The 7,554-nt window shown below is 42.7% G+C and overlaps 1 protein-coding gene across 2 annotated transcripts in view; it reads right to left on the reverse strand.

Moving 5' to 3' along the window:
* Nucleotides 1-6,429, reverse strand: part of tspan9a (tetraspanin 9a) — a 292,652-nt gene extending 286,223 nt beyond the window's left edge. For both annotated transcript variants that reach the window (XM_046310828.1, XM_046310819.1), the window contains exon 1: nucleotides 6,078-6,429. The gene's annotated coding sequence lies outside the window, so the exon portion shown is untranslated. The remainder of the gene's footprint in view (nucleotides 1-6,077) is intronic.
* Nucleotides 6,430-7,554: the final 1,125 nt, after the last annotated feature.

The raw sequence follows: 7,554 nt of genomic DNA on the forward strand, positions 1-7,554 counted from the left end.
GTTTGGTCCTGTTTGCTCTAAAGCTTTCAGTTCTCTACCCGTGTCTCATTTTTTTTTTTTTTAGAGTAGTACCCTAGTTTCCTTTTTTATCGTTTTTCGTTACGGTCCTGAGGAGAGGAGTTGGGTTCTTTCTCGGGACGTGCTGGACCGTTTGTGATCTATGATTTCCTCCGTTGCCGCCAGTGTTCCTCCTCGAGAGCGCCAGGAGGCGCTCGGTGAGTGGGGGGGTACTGTCATGTTTTGTCTTATTTTGTCTTGTCATTTTGCTTTTCCTTCTGTTCGTTTTCCCCCTGCTGGTCTTTTTAGGTTCGTTCCCCTTTTTCTCTCTCCCTTCCTCTCTCTCTTCTCTCTATCGTTCCGTTCCTGCTCCCAGCTGTTCCTATTCCCCTAATCAATCATTTAGTCTTCCCACACCTGTTCCATATCTTTTTCCCTGATTAGAGTCCCTATTTCTCCCCTTGTTTTCCGTTCCTGCCCTGTCGGATCCTTGTCTATTGTTCACCGTGCTGTGTCTGTGTATCGCCCTGTCGTGTCGTGTTTCCCTCAGATGCTGCGTGGTGAGCAGGTGTCTGAGTCTGCTACGTTCAAGTGCCTTCCCGAGGCAACCTGCAGTTCTTGATCGAGTCTCCAGTCTGTTCTCGTCATTACGAGTGGAATTATGCCTTATGATTGTATTTTTACTTTACTGGATTAAAGACTCTGTTTTCGCCAAGTCGCTTTTGGGTCCTCATTCACCTGCATAACAGTTATTCTTTTGGGAGGGGGGACATATTTATTTATATTTATTTATTCATGCAATTAATCCCTTACAATAGTTTATGCACTATGTATCAAGGGTTTATTAAACAAGCATGTTTGCACACCTTGTGAGATGATATGCATCTGAAGCATATGCTAAAGGCCGAGCAACGTTCTCTAGAGGGTACTTACACAGTGCCTTTGGAGAGTACTCAGACCCCTTGACTTTTGTTACGTTACAGCCTTATTCTAAAAAGTTTTAAACTAAATTATCCTCAGCAATTTACATACAATACCCCATATTGAAAAAGTGAAAGCAGGTTTTTAGACATTTTTTGCTCATTTATAAAAAAATAAAAAACAGAAATACCTTATTTACATAAGTATTCTGACCCTTTGCTATGAGACTCGAAATGTAGCTCAGGTGCATCCTGTTTCCATTGATCATCCTTGAGATGCATCTACAACTTGATTGGAGTCCACCTGTGGTAAATTCAATTGATTAGACATGATTTGGATAGGCACACACCTGTCTATATCAGGTCCACAGGATTGTGTCGAGGCACAGATCTGGGAAAGGGTACCAAAAAATGTCTGCAGAATTGAAGGTTGCCAAGAACACAGTGGCCTCCATCATTCTTAAATGGAAGAAGTTCGGAACCATCAACACTATTCCTAGAGTTGGCCACTTGGCCAAACTGAGCAATCGGGGGACAAGGGCCTTGGTCAGGGATGGTCACTCTGACAGAGCTCGAGAGTTCATCTGTGGAGATGGGAGAGCCTTCCAGAAGGACAACCATCTCTGCAGCACTCCACCAATCAAGCCTTTATGGTAGAGTGGCCAGACAGAAGCCACTCCTCAGTAAAAGGCACATAACAGCCCACTTGGAGTTTGCCAAAAGGCACCTAAAGACCCTCAGACAATGAGAAACTAGATTCTCTGGTCTCATGAAACGAAGATTGAACTCTTTGGCCTGAATGCCAAGTGTCACGTCTAGAGGAAATCTGGCACCATCCATACGGTGAAGCATGGTGGTGGCAACATCATGCTGTGGAGATGTTTTTAGCGGCAGGGACTGGAAGACAAGTCAGGTTCGAGGCAAAGAGTAAAGCACAGAGAGATCCTTGATGAATACCTGCTCCAGAGTGCTCAGGACCTCAGACTGGGTGCAAAGATTCACCTTCCAACAGGTCAACGACCGTAAGCACACAGCCAAGACAATGCAGGAGTGGCTTCAGGACAAGTCTCTGAATGTCTTTGAGTGGCCCAGCCAGAGCCCGGACTTGAATCCGATCTAATATCTCTGAAGAGACCTGAAAATAGCTGTGCAGCAAAGCTCCCCATCCAACCTGACAGAGCTTGAGAGGATCTGCAGAGAAGAATGAGAGGAAGTCCCCAAATACAGGTGTGCCAAGCTTGTAGCGTCATACCCAAGGAGACTTGAGGCTGTAATCACTGTCAACAGACATGAATGCTACGGGCATGAGTGTGTCATTATGGGGTATTGTGGTTAGATTGATGAGAGAGAAATGCATGCATGAGAGCATCAGCTGTTCCGGATGACTGTGTAATCACACTCTCCGTAGCCGATGTGAGTAAGACATTCACAAGGCCGCTGGGCCAGACGGATTACCAGGACGTGTACAGCATGCACTGACTAACTGGCAAGTGTCTTCAACCTCTCCCTGTCTGAGTCTGTAATACCTACATGTTTCAAGCAGACCACCATAATCCCTGTGCCCAATAACACTAAGGTAACCTGCCTAAATGACTACCGACCCGTAGCACTCACATCTGTAGCCATGAAATGCTTTGAAAGGCTGGTCATGGTTCACATCAACACTATTATCCCAGAAACCCTAGACCCACTCCAATTTGCATACCACACCAACAGATCCACAGATGATGCAATCTCTATTGCACTCCATACTGCCCTTTCCCACCAGGACAAAAGGAACACCTATGTGAGAATGCTATTAATTGACTACAGCTCAGCGTTCAACACCATAGCGCCCTCAAACCTCATCACTAAGCTAAGGACCCTGGGACACAACACCTCCCTCTGCAACTGGATCCTGGACTTCCTGACGGGCCGCGCCCAGGTGGTAAGGGTAGATAAGAATACATCTGCCACGCTGACACTCAACATGGGGGCCCCTCAGGGGTGCGTGCTCAGACCCCTCCTGTACTCCCTGTTTGCTCATGGCTGCGTGGCCAGGCACAACTCCAACACCATCATTAAGTAGGCCTGATAATCGACAATGATGAGACAGCCTATAGGGAGGAGGTCAGAGACCTGACCATGTGGTGCAAGGACAACAACCTCTCCCTCAACGTGATCAAGACTAAGGAGATGATTGTGGACTACAGGAAAAGGAGGACCAAGCAAGCCCCCATTCTCATTGACGGGGCTGTAATGGAGTAGGTTGAGAGCTTCAAGTTCCTTGGCGTCCACATCACCAACAAACTAGCATGGTCCAAGCACACCAAGACAGTCGTGAAGAAACGACAAAACATATTCTCCCTCAGGAGACTGAAAAGATTTGGCATGGGTCCTCAGATCCTCAAAAGGTTTTACAGCTGCACCATCGAGAGCATCCTGACAGGTTACATCACTGCCTGGTATGGCAACTGCTCGGCCTCCGACCGCAAGGCACTACAGAGGGTAGTGCATACGGCCCAGTACATCACCTGGGTCAAGCTTCCTGCCATCCAGGACCGGCGGTGTCAGAGGAAGGCCCTAAAAATTGTCAAAGACTCCAACCACCCTAGTCATAGACTGTTCTCTCCGCTATCGCACGGCAAGCAGTACTGGAGCACCAAGTCTAGGTGCCCCCCCCCCCCCCCCCGCTGCGTGTACATAATTATAATTACCTCGACACCGGTGCCCTCGCACATTGACACATTGACTCTGTACCAATCCACCCAGTTTATAGCCCCACTATTGTTATTTACTGCTGCTCTTTAATTATTTGTTTTTCTTATCTCTTACTTTTTTTTGGAGGTGGGGGTGTATGTTCTTAAAACTGCTTTGTTGGATAAGGGCTAGTTAGAATTTCACTTTAAGGTCTACTACAGTGTATTGTATTCGGTGCATGTGACAAATAAAATTTGATTTTGATTTTTTTTAAATGATTTAATCCATTTTAGAATAAGGCTGTAACCTAACAAAATGTGGAGAATGTCAAGGGGTCTGACTATTTTCCGAAGGCACTGTATGCTGAAAGGCCAGGCGGTTCTAATGTTAATATGGGAAGAATGGAACATTCTTTCTTTTGTATACTAGTGGTGAATAAGCTGAAAATTAGGACTCACTAGTCAATTCTGTGAGAGAAGCATCACATTTGGCACAGAGGTAGATGTACAGTATGCATCCTGAAAATATATATACTGAACAAAAATATAAATGCAACATATAAAGTGTTGGTCCCATGAAATAAAAGATCCCAGAAAATGTTCATACGCACAAGATAATCCATCCACCTGACAGGTGTGGCATATCAAGAAGCTGATTAAACAGCATGATCATTACACAGGTGCCCCATGTCCTGGGGACAATAAAATGCCACTCTAAACATTTGTCACACAACACAATACTACAGATGTCTCAAGTTTTCAGGGAGCGTGCAATTGGCATGCCGACTGCAGGAATGTCCACCAGAGCTGTTGCCAGAGTGCCAGAGAATTGAATGTTCATTTTTCTACCATAAGCCGCCTCCAATGTTGTTTTAGAGAATTTGGCAATATGTCCAACAGGCATACCACGTGTAACCACACCAGCCCAGGACATCCACATCCGGCTTATTCACGTCTGTAATAAAGCCCTATTGAGGGGAAAAACTCCTTCTGATTGGCTGGGCCTGGCTCCCCAGTGGGTTGACCTGGCTCCCAAGGCCCACCCATGGCTGTGCCGCTGCCCAGTCATGTGAAATCCATAGATTAGGGCCTAATGAATTTATTTCAATTGAATGATTTCCTTATATGAACTGCAACTCAGTAAAACTGTTGTAATTGTTGCATGTTGTGTTTATTTTTGTTCAGTAGAAATGGAGCCACCCCAGATTTGGAGTCCCCCGCTCTATATGTAAACATGTATGCTAAAATGTCCTGCCAATGTCTCTATAACAAGTCAAAATTCCCATCTTTCAGATGCAATTGGAAATGAGTTGATAGCTCATAGCGTTCCAAATGTATAGCTAATATATATTATATTGCCTATTCGTGGCTATTTTATGTCGTTACATATGTCAAATTAGCACAATCGCCAATTTCTCAGCCTCTTGAGTATCACAGAAACACAACACGTTGAATGAATAACAGACAACGCAGCAACGGATGACATTTACAAAAATATCTGTTCAAAACTTGAAAAACATACGAAAACGTACATTTTGAAACGACAAATTCGACTATAAATGCGTGATTATTTTAAAAGACGTGTTAATTTTGGGGAATTGAAACCATTTACGTGTGTTACAAACGGTCAATGGTCCAACCCAGCCGTGATGAACGATCATATCTTGTCATATCTTGGTCTGAAAAGCCATTGATGCAGATGTAGTAACATTGTTATAAGCGTATAAACAGTCTTTATCGCTGCTTCAGACACAGCCTTTGCAACACAGAGACAGACCATCACTATGGCACTCAAGCTATGAGACCCTGCCAGTAATCGCGCCAATTGTTCGACAAGGCATGCTTCTCACATACTAGCACTAGACACCTCTCAGCTGTTCCTCCTCAAAGTGCTCTGAATGTATGTTTTGATTCGTCACATTCCTTAAATCTGTGCATGAGAGAGCCATAACCCATATGCATTCCTTTAGTTTTAGGAATACTGAATGCAGCAATCAACTGGCATCTTTTATGCTCACTAGTAGAATAATCACACGTGAAAACTATCTACCGAAAAGTAAATCATTGATGTAATCAGCCGTGCTAATTTTGTTTTTCCAGACCTTTATGTAAGGCTACATTTGATTTTATATTAATTTAGTATGCTATAGGGACTATATGTACATTTAACACATTCATCGCACGTAACTAACATATGAACGTGATATAACATTGTGGTACACTACATTTCTAAACATATAGCAACAAGCCTACAACGTTATATTCTAACAAATTACAGGCTACATGTGTGCTCTGCTCTCTCTGCATGAAGCCCAAAAAGCGAAGGATAGTCTGGAGAAATCAACTGCATAGCAAAACAAGCTACCAGCTAAGTTGATAAAGTTATTTAACTGGAATTCAAAGTAACACCTAGTAATTGACTCAAGACAGTACTGTAGCCTAAATTACTGCAATATAATGTAGCCTTTAAATGCGGTCTTACCTGTTGAGAATCACCGTACAAGTTACTTTGTTGTTAACTGTCAGACTTGTATCAGCGCAGAACAAGTCCAGAAAAAAAACTATGCCTCGGAACTTCCAAGCAAATAATAAAGTTTGAATTCGTTCTTCCACCACGATATATTACTGTTTCCTAATGTGTTCCAGCGTTGTGCCTCCAAGGTGCCTCGGCTGTTTAGCGAAGACGTAAATCGGGACTTTCTGTACTTCTGACACCGTTACTCCCTCTAACTAACCTATGGTGATGATGGAAATGGATGTCCCCCGTTGGATACGGAAATCGAGCACGCTGGAAAACAGTAGAGAAGTTTACTTCTGCCGCGTTCCTATGCTAGTCGGAACTAGGAAACTCGGGAATGTCCTAATTGGTGATCCCTTGAATGCGGCACGTGTATAACTACAACCATTTAGCAAGTCGGAAATTTCCCAACTTCCTAGTTCCGAGTAGTACTGGAACGCGGCATAATACAGGGAGGTAGGTATATTTGGGAATTAAATTTTCATAGGAACCGTTATTCCAAAACTCTACAGTTTAGTTTTAACAATTTGAAAGTATCATGTAAAGTGAATTTCTGACAGATTACTCTTGAGTTGAGTCTTAGGGAATGTAAATATTCTTAAACAATGGATTATTCCTGTCAAATAACAAATAAAATCACATTTTATTTGTCACATACACATGGTTAGCAGATGTTAATGCGAGTGTAGCGAAATGCTTGTGCTTCTAGTTCCGACAATGCAGTAATAACCAACGAGTAATCTAACCTAACAATTTCACAACGACTACCTTATACACACAAGTGTAAAGGGATGAAGAACATGTACATAAAGATATATGAATGAGTGACGGTACAGAATAGCGTAGGCAAGATGCAGTAGATGGTATCGAGTACAGTATATACATATGAGATGAGTAATGTAGCGAATGTAAACATTATATTAAGTGGCATTGTTTAAAGTGGCTAGTGATACATTTTTTTACATGTATGGCAGCAACCACTCAATGTTAGTGGTGGCTGTTTAACAGTCTGTTGGCCTCTGTGATTTATCGGGGTTTTGTGACAAGCAACATCAGTAGGCTATACCTAAACCACAATGAATGCCTAATTCCTTTTGACATGTGTTGTATTGCTGTAGTCTGACACGTTAACTAATATGCTAATACTTAGCTACTTGATACATAAAGAAACGTGCAATTGACTTCCATTTAGGCCTATGACATGAAGATACAATACAATCATACCATACTTGCTTTATAGGTCAATTTGCAACAACCTGGTTTTGGAGCATTTCCTATTATTCTGTACGTAAATGCATGATACCTCATTTATCATATGTTGCGTTTGGTATGGTATGTATGCATTTGTGGATGTCCATCACTCATCATGATATGTTATGAATTACAATGTGTATTATATGTTACAAATTTGCAAAAAGTACAATATGTTACGAAATTCAAA

The sequence above is a fragment of the Oncorhynchus gorbuscha genome, linkage group LG02 (genome assembly GCF_021184085.1).
Source record: "Oncorhynchus gorbuscha isolate QuinsamMale2020 ecotype Even-year linkage group LG02, OgorEven_v1.0, whole genome shotgun sequence".
Lineage (NCBI taxonomy): Eukaryota > Metazoa > Chordata > Actinopteri > Salmoniformes > Salmonidae > Oncorhynchus > Oncorhynchus gorbuscha.